Genomic DNA, 21,579 nt, shown 5'->3' with positions numbered 1-21,579 from the left:
GACCTGCAGAGTTACCCCTCCTATAGGAAGACCGCTGAGTCTTGACCTGCAGAGTTACCTCTCCTATAGGAAGACAGCAGAGTCCTGACCTGCAGAGTTACCCTTCCTTTAGGAAGACCACAATGTCCTGACTCCTGACCTGCAGAGTTACCCCTCCTATAGGAAGACCGCTGAGTCCTGACCTGCAGAGTTACCTCTCCTATAGGAAGACAGCAGAGTCCTGACCTGCAGAGTTACCCTTCCTTTAGGAAGACCACAATGTCCTGACTCCTGACCTGCAGAGTTACCCCTCCTATAGGAAGACTGCTGAGTCCTGACCTGCAGAGTTACCTCTCCTATAGGAAGACAGCAGAGTCCTGACCTGCAGAGTTACCCCTCCTATAGGAAGACCGCAGAGCCCTGACCTGCAGAGTTACCCCTCCTATAGGAAGACCGCAGAGTCCTCACCTGCAGAGTTACTCAGCATATCTACTTTCTTCCTGACAGTTCAGTTAACTTTGCCAATGGGAACACAGAGCAGAGGTCTGACGTGCAGGTACCCCTCCTATGTTGGGCCTTGCATTTGCTCTGGGGCTGCCTGTTCTCCCCAATGTATAAATCTTTGCCCTCCTCAGTACTCTGGACTGTACACACTAAGTTGTTTTTCTTGTATTTACTTTCTAGGATGTGAAAGTTTTTGTCTCTGTGTGTTGCTTGACCTTTTAATTAAAGCAGTCTATTACTGGGGGTGTCATTACTGCCATGCCATTGCAATGTCTGAAGTTGTCATTAGTGTTTTTAGTTTGTTGTTTTTATTTGTTTCCAATTTGCCTCTATGCATTGCTGGTTTGCAGCATTTTCTAATTAATTCCTTTTAACAGCTGCAAGATTTTCATTATTCCTGGTAATGGATTTAGAGGTATAAATTGGTCACTTAGTTTTGTCTATTACATGTAAACTATCTGTGTCCTAAAATATAAATGCTCTTCTGAGACGCGGGACATAAAAGTGCGCTTTCTAGACCAGGCTTTGGGGAACCGTTCTCTGAACACATAGCGCTATTACAACTAATTAAACATTTGTCTTAATTTAATATAATGCTGCCTTGTCCAGAACATGCGAACGACTCTCAGATTCTTCTAAATATTTACTTTGAGCCATTTCACGCCCAGTGTATGATATAGGTGTACTGAGTTCTATGCCACGTGCGTGACTCAGATCAGGTGGCCTCTGGTTACCACGTCTCTGAAGGCTGAGGCATGCTGCAGTGCGCTGGTAGCGACCGTGGTGGTAGGGAAGGACTGGGGCTATGGGCGAAGAAGAGTTAGGGTACAGTGGGTGATGGAATAAAAGGAAAACTAGTGATATTCTATTATTGTTATTTTGTGCCTATTTTTAAAGGACACCCGAAGCGAAAATAAACTATTGAAATAAACTATTTTATATATCTTCCTTCTCCTAAAAATTACTTTTTTAAGATATTCCACGGTTTTATTTTATGTTTAAATCTACTTTTGATGTTTTAACTGTTTTATTGTTTTTGCTCAATGACACATTCAGTGAAGTATGCCAGAGCTAAAATCTATGAACTATTGATCCTTTTTTATCTCTTTCCTGCTCTCAAAAGCCATTTCCTGCTAGGAAAGTGTTTTATAGTTGGAATTTCTTATCAGTGAGGGTCACACTGTAGTGACTTCCTGTCTGAGTCAGGACTGAGTCAGCCACTTACATACCTGATATTTAACTCTTTCAGGCAGAGAAAGGAAAAAAAAAAGGAACACAGCATAGTTATTTGTGTGCTAGGCACTGTACATACCCATGTCTATCTCATGTCACCTCGGGTATCCTTTAAATGTAAACGCCCATAAACCACTTAAAGAGAACCTGTACTGAGTAAAAATATTTAAAATAAACACATGAGGTAACTTCAAATGAACATTACAGAGTTACCTTGCCATCAGTTCCTCTCAGAAGCTCACCATTTTCTTCTGACAATGATCCCTTCCAGTTCTGACAATATTTTGTCAGATCTAAAATATATCAGTTGCTGTCAGTAAAATATCAGTTGCTGTCAGTTATAGCTGAGAGGAAAACGGATGTACCAGGTAATGTCCATGTTTCCCTATGGCTCAAGTGGGCGATGTTACAGTTTAACTGTGTGCTGACCAGAAAGCTGTTATGGGTAATGGCCATTTTCAAAATGGAGGACGGAAAATTCCCTTGATCACAGTGAACAAACAGGACGCGGGACAGGAGTAGGACACTGAGGAGTAGACTACATGGAAGGTAAGTATGACTTGTGTATTATTATTGACTTGTGCTTATTTTTACTTTTATTTTCAGTACAGGTTTTCTTTAAGGACCACAGGCCTAAACCCCCCTAAAGACCAGGCCATTTTTTGCTAATTAGGCCACTGCAGCTTTAAGGCCTTGCTGCAGCGCTGTACAGCTCAGTACACAAGTGATTCTACCCCCCCCCCACACCTTTTCTGCCCACCAACAGAGCTCTCTGTTGGTGGGCAATGATCGCTCCCACAGTCCCTCTCCCCGCAAGCCAATCAGTGCGATCGGCTGGTATAGGCTTCAGCCTATGACATCGGATCACTGCCTTGCCACTCAGGGGGACAGCTGTCCGCAGTACAGCGCTGCCGTAGATCGCAGATACGACGAAACCGTCTAAGCTTCGTTCGCCAATGGGAGACAGAGGGCGGAGTGGAGCTCCGCCATGGAAGCGGAGATGCGCTCACATTGGCGTGCGCGATCTCCTGCAATACACGCCCCCAGGGCTTTACGGCGTTAGGCGGTCCTTGGAGAGCCACCGCGTTCACGCCCATCGGCGTTACACGGTCTTAAAGAGGTTAAAATGTTTACTTTTCACTATACTCCTCTGTCTTTTTTGCGGTTTCCTATTTCTCCCACCGCAGCGCACACTTCTATCTCCTCTTGCTGATTCGTTATACGTTTGCTCACTTTCTGCTGCGCTGTCTTTCCGCACATTCTAGGTTTCGGTCTAGCAGGGGTTACATAAGAACAACACATTGAGATGTTAGAGAAATGAACAGCACACACTGTCAGCCTGTGAGTTATGTACTGGTGATAATGTGATGACTGCTGGATTTATGGAAGCTGTGAGTTATTATTTTCTGTTGGGCCATGCTGTCTGCTTCCAGTATGTGAGGTGCTTTTGTTCTTTGCTGTGTAAGGGATCGGCCATCCTTTGATAGCGTCACCTCCTTGCTGCGCTATTAAGCACATTAGTGGAATGGTTATGACCTTTAAAAATGTTCTGTCTAGGCAGATGAAGTGCAATTTGAAACTCGTGATTATCTTTTTATCTTGACAAGGACATGAACTGGTTGACAAGCAGCGAGAGTTCTCTTCCTTTGGGCCCTCTGGTAAAATGGACAAGGAGCCCGTCCCCCAGGGCACAGGGGATTACTGTATACTAGTGTGACATGCTGGTCCTGCTTCTCCCTTCTCTCTAGTTTATTTAATGTACAATATAAATCGGAGTTATGCTGGGAATACACGGCTCCATTTTGAGCCATTAAGATGGCTCGATAGATAATTACTGACATGTCCGATCTCCTGCCCGATCGTTTCGTCACTCGATTCCCGATTAAAGTGAATGGAAAAAAGATAAGAAAAATGAGCGGAAGATAAGAGAACTGACTGCGGAATTGCGTTTGGGGGGGGGGGGGGGTACACATGTATGTGAATATATATATATATATATATATATATATATATATATATATATATATATATACATATATGCAGTATATCTTACTAATGTTATAAATGCGAAAGTTTGATGTTTGTTACTCAATCACACAACAATGGCTGAACGGATTGGAATGAAATTTGGCACACACAAAGTACATTACCTGGAGTAACATATAGGATACTTTTCATCCCCATAACCAAAAAGAGGGCGTAGACAAATACAAATTTCACTGGGAAAATGTAAACTGCAGCCATTCTTACACTGTTTATGGCAGGCACTGTTAATGGCAGGGTTCTCAAACTTTGCACAATTGGCCACTGGGTGACTGGGATTAATATTCAGAAAAGTGGGTGGAGCCTACAAAAGCCAATTAAAATTCACCTATTGATTTTCAAGGGGAAAATGTAATTGCTGCCATTCTTACACTGTTAATGGCACGAGTCTCAAACCTGGTACAGTTGGTCATTGGGTGACTGGAGTTCAAATTCAGAAAAGGGGTGGAGCCAAAAACAGCCAATCAGATTTGTTTAATTTCAATGCAAATTATTGATGCCAAAGACTGCAAAGCTTACAAACTTGGTCATTGAGTAATTGAGTGTTTGCGTGTTAGGGTTAGAAAAAGTGGGAGTAGCCAACACCAGCCAAATACATACCCAAGCAATGCCCATCAGCTAGTATATATATATATATATATATATATATATCTCCCCTATCATATATACCCCCCCATAAACCCCATCTCTGGTGAGAGATCACCATAGCCTGTCGGGGGATGCTTTGGCACGTGAACCAATCGGGTGGGGGTGCTGGCACCAGACTGGCCAATCACAGACAGCCGCTGCTCCTTTTGCTAACTGGTGAACAATGGTCTCGTGGGTGGGACCAAGGCACCATCATTGGGTCAATCACTGCAGTCGATTACTAGCAGTGAACTAATCAGATTTCACTGCTACTGACCGAGTACAGTGATTGGCCTGCCCTTGCTTGGCCCTGCCTGAAGTGTTAGAGTTTTTTATTTATTTATATATGGTTATTTAGATATGGTTTTTGGCCTGGGGGGGGGGGGGGGGGGGAATTTTTTTTGAATCCTAACTAAACACAAAATTGAACGAGGCAGATTCTAAAAGCAATCGGGATGATAAGTGAATATGGACAGTGTATAGAGGCAGATTGCTGGACAGAATACTCGTTTCATGAAAAAAGCCTCAAGCCTCCCAATCTATTTAGGCCCACAGACGATCCAATAACGTGGATTTAATCGATGTGCTGGATAGCTGGAATAGGGCATCAGCCAGGCCAGGAGGGAAAGCGCGCACACAAACGCGCACACATATTTAAAGGTGAACTGCCACCACTTATTTGAGGGATATGTCCCACTATCTGGTCCGAGCTAGGAAAGAAGGGGTTAACACAACAGCCAAATCTTTCTAAAACAATCCCGTTCTCTGGATAACAGTCTCATCAGAAGCAGGTTCGTTCTGCGGTACTCAAAAACTTTTTCTCATTTATTGAAAATGCATGTAGGTTATTACAGAAATTTTTTTTTACAACAAAATTGAAACACGTAGCAAACAGCATTAAAATAAGAGGATATAAATGAGGAAAATAAATCCAGTTTTTGTGGAAATCCAGCGAAAATGTGTTTAGTCCCAGCTTAAAAGCTATCTTCGCGGGACCCCAGGTGTGTCTTATAGGTAGATTTTTGGAAGTTTTTTTATGGCCGCTGGGCAAGTTTCCTTTTGAAAAACCTTGCTTGGGAGGCGGGATTCTTAGTTCTGCCCTCTGCTTCAGGTAATTCTCCCTTGACATTTTAACCTCTTGCTGACTGCTCCACGCCACTCGGCGTGAACGCGGCGGCAGCCCCAGGACCACTCCATGCCGATTGGCGTGAATGGCTTCCGATGGGGATTGCAGGAGAGCGCACACGCCGACGTGTGCGCATCTCCGCTCTGATGACGGAGCAGGGATCGCCGCTCAGAGAATGTTAGATAGCAAAACCACCGTCTAATAAGTCTGTACAGCGCTGCGATCTAAGTCAGCGCTGTACTGGGGACAGCCGTGTGACACGGCTGTTTTACCCTGGGGGAGACAGGAGTGATCCGCTGTCATAGGCTGCCGCTGGGAGGGAGGGATATGGGCAAAATAAATTTTAAAAAAATGTAATTTAATAAAAAAAAATTGAATATTTATAAAAAAAAAACCCAAACAAAATAAAAACAACCTGGGAGCGAACAGACCCCACTAACAGAAAGCTCTGTTGGTGGGGAGAAAAGGAAGGGGGGTGGGGAGGAGTCACTTGTGTGCTGAGTTGTATGGTCCTGCAGTGAGCCCTTAAAGCTGCAGTGGCCTATTATGATAAAAATGGCCTGGTCACTAGGGGGGGTTAACACCGCGATCCTTAAGTGGTTAAGGGAAAAACTTGGCCATGAATGTATTATTCGTCCATGTTTCGGGCATTGTTCGTTGCTCGCATACAATAATAGCCTTTGAAAAATCTACAAGATTTTAAGACCAAACAGCATTTTTCTAGCTTAACTTATTACCATAATATTTCATAACCAGGGTTGGCTTGGAGCGACCCAGACAAAACCGATATGCACAGATGAAGCTTGATGCCAGCAATTCATTGATGTATGTTTCATATGGATCGGATGTATGAATAGTTTATAAAGGGACAAATATGACATGTACCTTGATAAGTCACAAGGCCAGGCCCAATCTGCATTGGCTTCCTGGTGTCTGCCAGAGATGCTCACTCCCTACTGATTTAGGGCCCATACACACGGCGTGCAAATGTCTGTACAGACACGTGTTGAGCGGTGGTTCATTCGAGTGGCAAACAACATAGACTGTCAGCAGACTGCAGACACAGCCATGTCTGAGCGATTCAACTGGTGAAACTCTTGTGACTTTTGTCTCACGAACCGTTGCTTAGTCTGTTGGTGTCTTGTCAAGTGTATGAAAGTCTTCTGTAGACAGCAGAGTCGCTACCATAGTGCTACTACAATACGTAGTCTGTGGCAGACCACTTCCGTTGTGTCTTCACTCTTTCTGTTGTCACGTGTGTACAACTGTCACCAACTCGAATTGTCAGTGCCATAAATATGCTGTTGTCTCTTGTCTGTTTGTCGTTGCCTCACAAATACAGACAAATGTATGCCGTGTGTATAGTTACATAGTTATTTTGGTTGAAAAAAGACATACGTCCATCGAGTTCAACCAGTATAAAGTACAACACCAGCCTGCTCCCTCACATATCCCTGTTGATCCAGAGGAAGGCGAAAAACCCCTTACAAGGCTTGGTCCAATTAGCCCCAAAAAGGAAAAATTCCTTCCCGACTCCAGATGGCAATCAGATAAAATCCCTGGATCAACATCATTAGGCATTACCTAGTAATTGTAGCCATGGATGTCTTTCAACGCAAGGAAAGCATCTAAGCCCCCTTTAAATGCAGGTATAGAGTTTGCCCAGAGTATGGACCTTTAGCTTCCTTACCCTGCTTTGATCTAACCTCTTTTGATCTAACCACACTTGCGTTAAGTGGCAAACGGATCCGTGAAAACAGATCTGATTACCAGTCGATCGGATCCCTTTGCCTTCAGCTGCTTCCGTTCTGTTCCCCTCCGACCCCCATCAGCAAAGTGGATATTGCTGGATAGAATGGTCCGTTTTTTTACTAGTGTGAAGAAACGTTCCGTTTTCTCATTGCCCCCAATGCAGGGCTTCAGCTTCCGTTTCCGTTCCGCTGGGCTCAGCGGTCTGGAAAAATTTCTTCAGAAGGAAACTTGCGGTCCTTTCAGCTGATCGTGCAGAGTGGATTCATTCGAGCATGTAGCTCAGAATCAAGCTTCATAGTTACATAGTTATTTTGGTTGAAAAAAGACATACGTCCATCGAGTTCAACTTCTCCCTTATCAATTTTTTTTCTAAGGGTTCTCGTACATTAGTCGAGTTTGCAGGCTGACTGACCCGATACAATCATTTTTATGAATCGAAGGAGAATCAGTGCTGCAACTTGGCAACCCGATCAATCGATCAACTTCCAGCCCAAAAACAGTCAAAAGGATCAATGAGGCATGGTGGAAATTTTTGTTCTTAAAGAAGAACTTCAGTGAAAATAATGTAATAAAAAAAGTGCTTCATTTTTACAATAATTATGTATATGTCAATGATTGCCCATTGTAAAATCTTTCCTCTCCCTGATTTACATTTTGACATTTACCACATGGTGACATTTTTACTGCTAGCAGCTGATGTCAGTGGAAGGAGATGCGGCTTGCTTTTTTGGCAGTTGGAAACAACTGTAAACAGTTATTAACAGTTATGCTCCGTCACCTCCCAAAAAACGTCTGCCCCATGAAAAAAATGGCTGCCCGCATGAAATCACAAACAGTTGCCTGTTCTTTTGAAACAGGGTGGGTAAGAGATTATATTACCTATCTATGTTAATTAACATAACTAATGTAACTTAATGACAGTATGTTTGTTTAGGCTGAAGTTCCCCTTTAAAGGACAACTGAAGTTAGAAGAAAACAGAGGCTGCCATATTTATTTCCTTTTAAACAATACCAGTTGCCAGGCAGCCCTGCTGATCTATTTGGCTGCAGGCGTATCTTTTAGAGCACAGAGGAAGTTCTGAGTTCAGATCCGCTTTAAAAAGTACACAATTCTTAGGGAAAAAAAGGCCACTTGAGTCAAAGTTATCTGTTTATTCAGACTCATATCTTATGCCTGTTGGTGCCCTTACGGGCAGCGAGTCAAATTTTTTTTGAATGTGTAATTGAGAACCAGGGCTCACTGTTGCTCTGAGCCGGGGTCTGCCGGCATGAGAGCTCCCTCGTCGCTCGGAGCCGGGGTCTGCCGGCATGGGAGCTCTCTCTTCGCTCGGAGCCGGGGTCTGCTGGCATGGGAGCTCCCTCGTCGCTCGGAGCCGGGGTCTGCCGGCATGGGAGCTCCCTCTTCGCTCGGAGCCGGGAACTGCCGGCATGGGGGGAGCTCCCTCTTCGCTCGGAGCCGGGGTCTGCAGGCATGGGAACTCTCTCTTCGCTCGGAGCCGGGGTCTGCCGCCATGGGAGCTCTCTCTTCGCTCGGAGCCGGGGTCTGCCGCCATGGGAGCTCTCTCTTCGCTCGGAGCCGGGGTCTGCCGGCATGGGAGCTCTCTCTTCGCTCGGAGCCGGGGTCTGCTGGCATGGGAGCTCTCTCTTCGCTCGGAGCCGGGGTCTGCCGCCATGGGAGCTCTCTCTTCGCTCGGAGCCGGGGTCTGCTGGCATGGGAGCTCCCTCGTCGCTCGGAGCCGGGGTCTGCCGGCATGGGAGCTACCTCTTCGCTCGGAGCCGGGGACTGCCGGCATGGGGGGAGCTCCCTCTTCGCTCGGAGCCGGGGTCTGCCGGCATGGGAGCTCCCTCTTCGCTCGGAGCCGGGGACTGCCGGCATGGGGGGAGCTCCCTCTTCGCTCGGAGCCGGGGTCTGCAGGCATGGGAGCTCTCTCTTCGCTCGGAGCCGGGGTCTGCTGGCATGGGAGCTCCCTCGTCGCTCGGAGCCGGGATTGGATTTGCCGGCATGTAGATCCTGTTGCCCACTGTGTAGACAATTTGCATCTGGAAAAGAAAACTGGCAATATAATCGAGATCATTTTTCTACCAGAGTTTCGGAACTGGTATTTAGTGGGTATAATTCCTCCAAACGCCCCATTAATTTTGCTTTATGGCTGTCCTGATGGCCATTACACTTTTTCTCCTTTGTTAATGCCTTTTCCCATTTGGTTTTTACAATTAAGAAAACGCTTTTTTTTTTTTAAGTCCAGTTTCAGAGGGAGTATGGGCTGTGTGCTAAAGTGATTCTAATGGGGTTGAAAGCACTACAAGTAATGATGCTTTCTGCCCGGCTCTCACAAAGCTTCTCTGAACACGGCTACAACCCTGTTGGAAGCTGTTGCGGTGCCTACCGCTAACCAAGAGCAAGAAAGGAACACTCTGGTCAAATTGGAGAATGAAACCTCGCGACAGACAGAACACACAGCCTTCAGCAAAGAGAAAAGCTGGCACATCCAAAGTTGATCTTTATTGGTTCCATGTAAAAGAATATGGTAAATGTTTCGGAGCCACGTAGGACCCCTTTATCATGGCAATGTTTGCTTGGAGACAAAAATCTACAGGAACAAAAAGATACAAAAAGATACAGATACTACAAATGTGAGAGAACACACAGCCTGGCTGCTGAAGATTTCTGCTTGTCGTCTGGAACTCTGGATGGAGCTATCGTTTTTCATTCTACCCCACTTCTAGAAATTCTCTTAAAGAGGAACTATAACCCTGGATTGACCTTCATCCCAATCAGTAGCTGATGCCCCCTTTCCCAAGGGAAATCTTTACCTTTTTTCAAATGGATCCTCAGGAGGGTCTGTATGGCTGATATTGTGGTGAAACCCCTCCCACTGTGTGATGTCATGACCATGGTCCTGACAGTTTGCTGTCTGTGAACTGCATTGCATTGTGGGGAATAACGGCTTTCTCCAACTGCAAAAGCAAGCAGTATCTCCCTCTGTGCATAGAATTCTCAGTAACGAACATTCCGTACAGATCACCTGACAGGACTAAAGACGTCACCACCAGTGATACTCCTCTTTATGATGGTCACAACCTGGGAAAATGTAATGCTTCAAAGTACCCACAAAAAGGTCCCTTACTGACAACTTGTATAGAAAGAGACGGCAGGTTGTGCAGAAACAAAATGGTGACCTTGTAAATAGACCCATCTGGTCCTTATGTAACTCACAAGATGCATAGCAGTAACTCCTAATATAATATAGTGAGAAATCTCAGTAACAAACATTCAGTACAGATCACCTGGCAGAACTAAAGATGTCACCACCTGTGATAAACTTCAAAATGTAAATCAGGTAGATGAGAGATTTTACAATGGGCAAACACTGACTAAATAATCTATAAATGAGTATTGTAAACAATAAGCAATAGTATTCATGATGTTCTATTCACTGCAGTTCCTCTTTAACACTGGTTACTTGGACTTGGCAGTAATAAATTTAAGGTTGTCATCTTATCTAGCAAAAAAATTATGCAAAATTAAAAAAAAATCTGTAATGGGACAATTTTAGCAAATCTGGTGTTTCCATGTTTGGTGTGTGGAATAAACAACAGGTGGAAGTGGCACACCTTACCCAAACAGTGGGTGCAGAGCCTGTGAGTGCCAAGCCAAAGCACTGATTCACATAACAAAAAATGTAAGTCCAGGCTCACACACCAACTTCAAAGTGCAGCAATCTTTATTGCTTCATCAGCACAAAGTGACAATTGTTTCTGGGCCAATCAGGTCCCCTTCCTTATGGCCCATACTCACGGGCAACTTTTCTTCACTGTCGCTAGCACACGGGAGCGTGTGCGCGACAGTTCGGCGACAGCTCGTCGCCAGGTCCCTCCGCGTACACACGCGGAAGAGGGATCAGCGTTGCGACGGAAGCTGTCGCCGACGTTCCTCCTCCCTCCGCCGGAGGCTCCGTGTTCTCTATAGAGGTTGCTGTCGCTAGTCCGCATACACACGCAGACTAGCGACAGTTGCGGCGAAGTTGCGGCGGCAACTGTCGCCAGGCGATTAACCGCGCCAATCGCCTGGCGACAGCAGCGACGAGCGACGGTTCGGGGTACGTGCGCTATACTCACGGGCGACCTGTCGCCGCAACACGCGCGCACCACGTGGCTGCGGCGACAATTGTAGCCCGTGAGTATGGGCTATTAGACAGTGCAGTCTGTCTGAGGAAGGGGACCTGATTGGCCCCGAAACATTTGTCACTTTGTGCTGATGAAGCAATAAAGAAGATTACTGCACTTTGAACTTGGTGTGCGAGCCTGGACTTACATTTTTTGTCATCTTTGGTGTGTGGGTCAGGACTCCAAACAGCTTCCCAATATTTGAGTATGAATACTACTGTAAACCATTTATGATTCCCATTTAGTGCAGCTGAAATAGCCTTCAAAAACAATTTTGTGGTCCACCTACAATGGCTGGCTGAAATCGGAGATTCCAGAAAATAGATCCATTGACACCTGACACATGAAACTGGAGGGATCACCTTTGATCTAATGTTCTCTGGAACTTGTCATTTTGCTAAAGTGATTGTTAGTTGTCCATTGAAACATCTTGCAACAATAAAGAATGGTCATTTCCGGAGCTCAGACCCTTCGGGGATACTCTTCACAGAACACTCCAGCCAAACATGTGAGAGATGTATCTGGAAGCAAACGTCTCATTGTATCTGTCCTCTGTATTGCTGTGCTTCCATTTCTTACCGTTCCAGTTTGTGTGACATTTGTTTGTAACTCACAGTACATGCGACGTGTTTGTGACGATGACGGGACTATGGAGAAACTTAACCTTTTAGCAGCCAATTTATTTTGAGGCAAGTGCTCCAGGCTAATTTGTTTTATCACATTTTTTTTTATTTTTTATTTGTCACATTTCCCTGCTTCTAATTAGTACTACTGTAATGTGTATTTAGGGCCACTTGTCACTAGGGGGCAGTGTGAGACAATAACAGTGGACTTCTGCTTTCAGTTTCTATATTATATTCTGCTAGTAGAGAGAGAGAGAGATCAAAGCATTCCAAGAATTTACAGCACAACGAGTTCTGCCTCTGAGGTCAAAAGCAGTGTGCTTATTTAAAGGGATACTGTAGGGGTGTCGGGGGGAAAATGAGTTGAACTTACCCGAGGCTCCTAATGGTCCCCCGCAGACCTTCTGTGCCCACGCAGCCACTCACCGATGCTCCGGCCCCGCCTCCGGTTCACTTTTGGAATTTCAGACTTTAAAGTCTTAAAACCACTGCGCCTGCGTTGCCGTGTCCTTGATCCCGCTGATGTCACCAGTAGTGTACTGTGCAGGCCCAGTACAGTCTGCGCCTGCGCAGTATGCTCCTGGTGACAACAGCGTGAGCGAGGACACGGCAACGCAGGCGCAGTGGTTTTCAGACTTTAAAGTCTGAAATTCCAGAAGTGAACCGGAGGCGGGGCCGGAGCATCGGTGAGTAACTGCGCCAACACAGGATGTCTGCCGTGGGCCGGAGCATCGGTGAGTGGCTGCGTGGGCACAGGATGTCTGCGGGGGACCATTAGGAGCCCCGGGTAACTTCAACTCATTTTCCCCCAACCCCCACTACAGTATCCCTTTAAAACGAGAAAACTCTATTGAAGCTGCTAATGTGTTAAAATAATGGTACTGAATACCAGCATATTTTATTCAGGGACACATGAAGGCGCCCACAATTAATAAAATAATTAAATATAGTTTAAAAAGGGGAGGCAGTAGTTACCGCTCCTGCAAAAAAAGACTTAATAAAAAACGAAACAAATATTTATTGCACAAAATGAACAAAATTAGACCACTTGTTTCGCCGGCGTTCCCTGCTTCTTCATGTCAATTATGCCCCACGGCAAAAGATCTGCCTCGATCATCCTAGTACTGGTCGTTCCAGCATTACATTCCCTGACATGGCCTGCAAGGAGATGTCTCCTCTCACTTCAATAGAGAAGTACCAGTATTCACTTTCTTGTTTTCTAATCTCATTGATGTAGAACGGAAAGCAACATGAGCAGAGAAAACATCATTGTGCCATGGATTTGGGAGAGGGCAATACTTTGTATCCAGTTTAAGCTCCTTTGGCCAGATCAGCCCAGTACCTGAAAGCATAACTGTGCGATGGTGGTCTCTCCTGGGACCTTATTGGGAAGCACGGTGGTGTAATGTGGTTAGCACTCTCGCCTTGCAGCACTGGGTCCCTTGTTCAAATCCCAGCCAGGGAACTATCTGCATGGAGTTTGTATGTTCTTCCTGTGTCTGTGTGGGTTTCCTCTGGGCACTCCGGTTTCCTCCCACATCCCAAAAACATACAGAGAAGTTAATTGGCATCTCCCTAAAAATTGGCCCTAGACTACGATACATATACTACACAATACATATTGTACATAGACATATGACTATGGCAGGGATTAGATTGTAAGCCCCTCTGAGGCACAGTTATAGGAGTCATCAGTCAAAAAAAGCACCCCCCCCCCCCGTTCTACTTACCTGGGGCTTTCTCCAGCCCCTTGCAGCTGACATGTCCCATGCCGCAGCTTCGCTCTCAGCCATTGGCCCGGGGTCCCCGCCACTGCAGAGGGCGACCGCGATGTCGTCTCTACTGCACCCGTGGGATCGCCGCTGTCAGTCAAGCCCACGTTGTCCGGGGTGTACTGTACAGGCGCAAAACTACTGTACCTGCGCAATACACTGCAGACTTGAGTGACAGCGTCGCTCGCGCAGGTGAACTAGAGGAGGTCACCCTCTTCACCAGCTGGGACCCCAGGCCGGCGGCTGCGAGTGGAACTGTCAGCGCAGTACATGTCAGCTGCAAGGTGCTGGAGGAAGCCCTGGGTCAGTAGAGCTTTGGGAACTTTTTTTGGTTGATGACTCTTTTAAAGAGAAACTCCGACCAAGAATTTAACTTTATCCCAATCAGTAGCTGATACCCCCTTTTTCATGAGAAATCTGTTCCTTTTCACAAACAGACCATCAGGGGGCGCTGTATGACTGATATTGTGGTGAAACCCCTCCCACAAGAAACTCTGAGGACCGTGGTACTCCTGGAAGTTTCCTGTCTGTGAACCTTGCTGCATTGTGGGAAATAGCTGTTTACAGCTGTTTCCAACTGCCAAAACAGCATACAGCAGCTACATCACCTGCCAGCAGTACAAATGTCACCATGTGATAAATGTCAGAATGTAAATCAGGGATTTAAAATTTTTCACAATGAGCAAACACTGACTAAATCATTTATACATAATTATTGTAAAAATGAAGCACTTTTTTTATTACATTATTTTCACTGGAGTTCCTCTTTAAGTGACAAGACAATATGTTCTGTACAGCACTTCGGAAAATGTCAGTGCTATATAAGTACTAAATAATAGCAATATTGAACTTTTTCTCCTAGGTGATATTTTTACACCTTATAAATGAAATGCTTTTAGGCCACCAGCAAGCAAGAAAATACTATAATTTTGACAGTACTTTTTCATCTTCTGTTTGATGAGTGAAAATTTACTTTGAACAGAAGATAATAAATTATCTCCCAGGAAAAAAAGTTGATCGAATAAAGGCCCCACTGATCCTTTTTTTTTTTTTTGGAAGGTTTAAAGATTCATCAGACCTTCCTTTCTCTTCCTACAATATATGAAAGAGATACTTACAGATCAGACCTGGGCAGGTGAGCGCTTGGGATGGGACAGGATGCCCAGTTTTGTTTTAGTTTTTTGGGTCACTTCAGGTGCTCTTTAACAATTACTGTCTGTAGACAGAATGGATGGAATTCCAATCCATTTCCTCTGCTTGCTTTCTCTCCATTGTTAGCTAGATGGATCTCACAGCACCATATGTTCCGGCAGACGTTAGAGAGAAAAGGAAAATGAACATCATTTAAACTCCTATGTAATTTTCTCCGAGCTCGGTACATTTGTCGAACGTTTCATTTCATCTGGTAAGCATGGATATCACTCAGCAGACCCCCTCCAGCTCACCTATCTGAAGACTCCTCATTCCGCAGCGCCATCTGCTGGCTGCAAATGGTCAAGATAAGATATTCTTACATAACATTACTTAGCATTTCAGCATTGAATATACTGAGTAGAATAATAAATAAGATATATTCTTGTAAGTAATTTTTTACCAACGAGCCGTTCCCCATATGCTTCACTTCCCTTTTCTGCTGCTGAAAAGATTATTTATTGTGTATTATTGTGTACGGAGCGTTTGTCTGCAATAGTTTCTGCAATAGGATCCCAGACATAAATAGGCTGAGGCATAGTACCCATAGTGCACCTGTCTATGTGACTACGCAGGGCACGCATGTTCATGCAAACTAAAACTTTTTTTTTGGGGGGGGGGGGGGGGGGAGGGTTATATAAGTAGATTTAGGGACAGATGTATTCGGAACGGACTGCATTTCTCAGTGTATGGGTATGCAACCTCTAGCACTTTTCCCTACCCCTCTAGCACCTCTCCCTTATAGTATGAGTTTGGCTGTTGTGTTCACCCCATTGCAGTGATTTCTCCTAATTTTCTGTCCTTATAAGTGTAGCCACTAACAGTCCAATTTCTAGCAAAAATTAGTTTGAGCGATTACATAATTCTGATCGGATGTGATCGGATTTGTTGTAAATAACCTCTGTTGATGGGCACATTCGATTGCAAACGATTATAAAAACAGTCCTCCGATTGGATCCAAAATTTGGATTCTCTTGTCGAAAGGCAACTGCCATTCACTAAGTGCTTTTGAAACAAAAGAAAACCCTGAGAGCCCCCCATGGAGAGATGGACTAGTCCAAAACTTGTTGGTAATGTCAGATTTCTACTACCTACTGTAAGTGACAGCATCATAGGAGAAAAATAATTTACAGCTCATTTTACTCTGGAAGAAACATACTTCTTACTTGTGTGTGTTTACATGTATTATACATTTTAAGATTTTCGTGACAATGGTCCTTTAACTCTTCCACCCAAAACTAGTGGGGAAGAAATCACATTTGTCTGGATTTCTACTTTGCCCTTGATATGTGTATATTTTGGAATACTGGAGTCCTGCGATATGTATGGAGCTGTGTCAGGGCATCAGATGTGTGGCTGCTGACAGATATATGATATGATTTACGTGTAACCCTGGTCCGGGGACACGGCAGATCAGAGCTATGTATATGAGGCACCTGTCAGTCCTGCGCGCTGCCAGCTAATCCTACACATTGGGGACATTGTTAGATACTAGCGCTGGGCTAACAGCTCTGTGACATGAACAATTAGTCAGCAGCAAGAGAAAAGCGTCCGGGCACCAATGGATTGCAGAAAACACCTTTATTCCATCCTCAGTACAAAGATTAAAAGTTCGATGTTATAGCCTAACAGTCTGTTTCGCAAAGTCTAGCTCTGCTTCCTCAGAGGCAAGAAAATTTTCTTGCCTCTGAGGAAGCAGAGCTAGACTTTGTGAAACAGACTGTTAGGCTATAACATCGAACTTTTAATCTTTGTACTGAGGATGGAATAAAGGTGTTTTCTGCAATCCATTGGTGCCCGGATGCTTTTCTCTTGCTGCTGATACATTGGATCTTCAATCTGGAGGCACAGTGGGTACACCGTCCCCTCAGTGGTCAACCATTATCTAGTGCCAGTCCGCTCTTTTGCCCTTCTTTTCCAATGACCTGAACAATTAGGTCAGCCTCTAATTTTATACTATAATATCGATCTGTGCATCGGATCCAGCGGGGAAAACGGCACATTACAAGTGTTTGTTGTTCACCTAGCGCAGTCCTGTAGGAGGCATATAGGCATAAAGTGGACCTAAACTCTTGAACAGGACAGAAGGAAAACATAGAGAAACGCACCTTGTATGTACTGTATGTACTGAGAGCCTGTCTAATTCTCCCCCATCCATGACTAAGCGCAAGTTGTTATATGATATATCAGATGAGTCAGCTGGCTGCCACAGCAGAGATCTAATGGTAAACACAGAATACTTACAATTTGTCTGCTTCCATGAAAGCAGGAAGTAGATAAACTGCTGATTTATTGCAGGATTTGTATCAGCTGTAACAAAGAAATGTTTTTCTTTAAAGGGTATTATGCTGTTGCTTAATCTTTTAGAGCAGAGAGGAAGTTCTGAGTTCAGGTCCGCTTTAAAAAAAATACAACTAGTGATTTTATGATAAATACCCCTCTGTTCTACTACATGCTCCTAGAATTGCCCGCTAGCTCCCAGGCCTAACTCCTGATTTAAAGTAAACCCGGATCTTGTTGCGTTTTTAACGGTACACTCCATATTTGCTTCCGCTAGCGAAACATTTTGTCAGTAACAGTTGGGAAGTTTTCACTGGTTAGTTATTGGTTAAATTGGGGTCAGAGTGATTTCATAAACCCCCATACGAGTGAATCATGGCTTGCTGATGCTGTTTCTGCTGAATTAGCAGGTCATTTAGAAGTTAGGGAACTTTGTATTAATCCTGTCTTTTCTTTTTCCAGCTGTCCTGCAACTGCAGAAGGTCGTCTCTCTGCGATGTGATCTGAGAACCGGTGAGTTCTTCTGGTTGGTCCGTCAGTTTATGTATGGCTTTGGTTTGAAGAGTTGTTATAAGATGTGTTAGCTCAGTCGTACCTTTGGATACATTTGGGAAGGGTTTCAGCTCTACATAGCTTTGGTTTATGCAAGGGCACTTGTTGGGGTGTAGGGAGGACAATGAGATGGAAATCAGAGTTGATGCAAATTTATGCACCTTGATATTGGGCTGATGATTTTTATTGACCTAATTTCATTTGCAAAAAGTTGCCTGAATGTGTTTCAACTTGAAGTTGAAAATAAAATAACGAGATAAACAATTGTAACTATCAAAATAATCTTAAATAGGACTTTCCTGGAATTCCATGTTCTTTGTGTTTAACAAAGTGTTAAAAGTCTAGGCTTGAAGCAGTAACGTAGCTAAGAATCTGTCGCCCCTGGTGCAAGATTTACATTGGCCACCCACAAGCAGAGGTGTAAGCAGGGCAGGGGAAAGCTGCAGTGTCAGAGAGGTGTAAGCAGGGGAGGGGCCAGCCACAGAGTCAGAGAAGTTTAAGCAGGGGAGGAGACAGCTGCAATGTCCGAGAGTTGTAAGCTGGGGAGGGGACAGCCACAGTGTCAGAGAGGTGTAAGCAGGGCAGGGGAAAGCTGCAGTGTCAGAGAGGTGTAAGCAGGTGGAGGGGACAGCCGCAGTGTTCAAGAGGTGTAAGCAGGGGAGGGGCCAGCCACAGAGTCAGCGAAGTTTAAGCAGAGGAGGAGACAGCTGCAATGTTCGAGAGTTGTAAGCAGGGGAGGGGACAGCCACAGTGTGAGGGAAGTGTAAGCAGGGGAGGGGACAGCCACAGTGTCAGAGAGGTGTAAGCTGGGGAGGGGACAGCCACAGTGTCAGAGAGGTGTAAGCTGGGGAGGGGACAGCCACAGTGTCAGAAAGGTGTAAGCAGGGGAGGGGACAGCCACAGTGTCAGAGAGGTGTAAGCAGGGAAGGGGACAGCCACAGTGTCAGAGAGGTGTAAGCTGGGGAGGGGACAGCCACAGTGTGAGAGAAGTGTAAGCTGGGGAGGGGACAGCCACAGTGTCAGAAAGGTGTTAGCAGGGGGAAGCGACAGCTGTAGTGTCAGAGAGGTGTAATCAGGGGAGGGGACAGCTACAGTGTGAGGGAAGTGTAAGCAGGGGAGGGGACAGCCACAGTGTCAGAGAGGTGTAAGCTGGGGAGGGGACAGCCACAGTGTCAGAGAGGTGTAAGCAGGGGAGGGGACAGCCACAGTGTCAGAAAGGTGTTAGCAGGGGGAAGGGGACAGCTGCAGTGTCAGAGTAATGCTGACTTGTTTAGAGTATTTGTCACAGCTGCACAAATGTTTCTCGACCTCTAGCTAGTTGCCATAAAATAGTGGCTGGAGAAAAAGCGCATTGTGTATGGGCCCAGAGTTCAAATCTTGGCTCTTCGTATTCAGTGAGCCAGTATCTATTAAGGAAGGAGTCCTTGAGCTAGACTTCCTAATACTGCTACTGCCTACTGGGCGCACCCTAGCGGTTGCTGCTCTCAAGTGCTTTGAGTCAGACAAAGCACACTATTATTATTATTATTATTATAATAGAGAATTATACTGCACTCAAAGTGCGGACAACCCTGGGGTATATAGATCTGGGTTATCTGGATCTGGGTTATTAACCGTTGTAGCTGAAATAAGAAATGGCAAGTTGCTTTATATACACATTTATCTCATCATGGTGCTTTGTGTGTCAGGTACACCTTAAAGGACAATTAGCAAAGTTAACTAAAATTGTAAATGCCACATACTGTATATTTCCAGTAATTACTAGCAAATAGCAATACAAAGACTTTTTTTCATCTGTTCATGTTTTATATGAAGAAAATGACATTTATAGAGAACATTTCTCTCTATGGGCATTACTATGGAGGACTGTGTCCAGCACATCCAGCATGCAGAAACAATCTTCACTGGTTCTAATACTGTGACTGGAATCTGTTCAGAATGATAGAACGCAGAAATATAGCTTCAAATGTGTGTAAATAATCATCAAATGCAGCTCCGTGTGTTCCTGTCTGTGTGTCTCTTTCTGCCTCCCATTGTAAAGTAGACAGTTTACAGCCAGGTTATAGTTCAACTCTGCCTCCGCCCCATGCCAACACAAAATTGTTACAAAACAGCTGGTAAACAGGGCTTTTTTCACACAGGCTGTTCTGAGAGACCTCTGAAAAGCATTTTAGTGTTGCTGGCTAAAAGCTCTATAGGAACCGAAAAACAGTTTATTTGATAGTTGTTATTTAAAGGACATCTGAGGTAAAAATAAACTGATGAGAAAAACAATTGTATCTGTCCTCCTTCTCCTAAAAATGATTTTTTTTAGACATCCCACAGTTTTAATTTATATCTAAATCTAGTTTTTTTTTACGTTTTTACTGTTTCATCGTCTCTGCTTCACTGAAGAATGCAAAAGCTCAAATTGATGAATTATTGATCCTTTTTAGCTCTTTCCTGCTCTCAGAAGCCATTTACTGACAGGAAAGTGTTTTATGACTGTAATTACTTATCAGTGAGGGTTACGCTATAGTCTGACCCAGTCCAACCCCGGTCCCAAGCAGTACAGAAACTGTCACTTACATACCTGATGTTTAACTCTTTCAGACAAAGAAAGTTATTTGTGTGCTAGGCACTGTACATACACGTCACACATCACCTCAGTTGTCCTTTAAGTTGAACCTGTGAGTTTAGAAATAATAGAATATTTTAGACATGGAAACAACCTAGTACTGGTTTTACTACATGATGGGGCCTGGAGCAAACTTGTGGGCACAGAGCTTGCATCTACAACAACCAGTTCAGTATGTGTGGCTTGCTGGTCTGCTCTGTAGGCATCTCCAGGCTCCTGCCCAGAGGTTAGTGACCGGAAAGGAGACGCCCCCATTCTGTAGAAGGCCTGAGAGCCCCATCTGCAGCATTGTGAAAGTAGCCAAAGTATTTGGAAGTTTTTTCTGTGAGTTGAAATATGTCTGAAACTGTCTGTTGGCAAGATGTGATCATGTGAGTAATATTTACACCCACACTGAATGTAATGATACTTCCATCCAGATTTCTGTCATTCTGGTATCCTGTCTGTGTGGGTGGCCAATACAGCTGGAACTTCGAGAACTTTTGTATTTAACAGAAGGAGATTTTCATAACTCGAAGATGATTTATTTCCTGGAAGGTAACATCACGACAGTCGCGGGGAGCGATTGGACGGGGAAGGGGGGGGGGGGCGGACCTCATTTCAAGACTCCCTAAACAAACAAAACAGTGACATTATCCCATCTTGTTAATAAACAATACACGAATATGCTGAGTCTAGCCGAGATGTCCTTATTTTGAGGACTGACTTTTAAAGAGAATCTGTATTGTTAAAATCACACAAAAGTAAACATACCAGTGTGTTAGGGGACATCTTCTATTACCCTCTGTCACAATTTCGCCGCTCCCCGCCGCATTAAAAGTGGTTAAAAACAGTTTTAAAAAGTTTGTTTATAAACAAACAAAATGGCCACCAAAACAGGAAGTAGGTTGATGTACAGTATGTCCACACATAGAAAATACATCCATACACAAGCAGGCTGTATACAGCCTTCCTTTTGAATCTCAAGAGATCATTTGTGTGTTTCTTTCCCCCTGCATCTCTCATGCACTGAAGTTTCAGGCTGCTCTTTTCTTCCTGCAAACAGCTTTGCCCTTGTCTGTAATTCCTCACTATGTGAAAGCCCAGCCAGCTCAGAGGACGATTTATCCAGCT

General features: G+C 44.6%; 1 protein-coding gene across 9 annotated transcripts in view; it reads left to right on the top strand.

The window, feature by feature from the left end:
* The window catches only part of PKNOX2 (PBX/knotted 1 homeobox 2), a 603,376-nt gene that overhangs the window by 174,884 nt on the left and 406,913 nt on the right, over positions 1 to 21,579 (top strand). For 8 of the 9 annotated variants that reach the window (XM_068238894.1, XM_068238887.1, XM_068238895.1 and 5 more), the window contains one exon: positions 17,760 to 17,810. The gene's annotated coding sequence lies outside the window, so the exon portion shown is untranslated. Of the gene's footprint in view, positions 1 to 17,759; positions 17,811 to 20,967; positions 21,004 to 21,579 lie in introns of those variants that run through there. The other variant, XM_068238889.1, reaches the window with a different exon arrangement.

The sequence above is a fragment of the Hyperolius riggenbachi genome, chromosome 6 (genome assembly GCF_040937935.1).
Source record: "Hyperolius riggenbachi isolate aHypRig1 chromosome 6, aHypRig1.pri, whole genome shotgun sequence".
Taxonomy (NCBI): Eukaryota; Metazoa; Chordata; class Amphibia; order Anura; family Hyperoliidae; genus Hyperolius; species Hyperolius riggenbachi.
The sequence above is the reverse complement of the archived record's forward strand: the minus strand, read 5'-3'. Positions and strand labels throughout refer to the sequence as shown.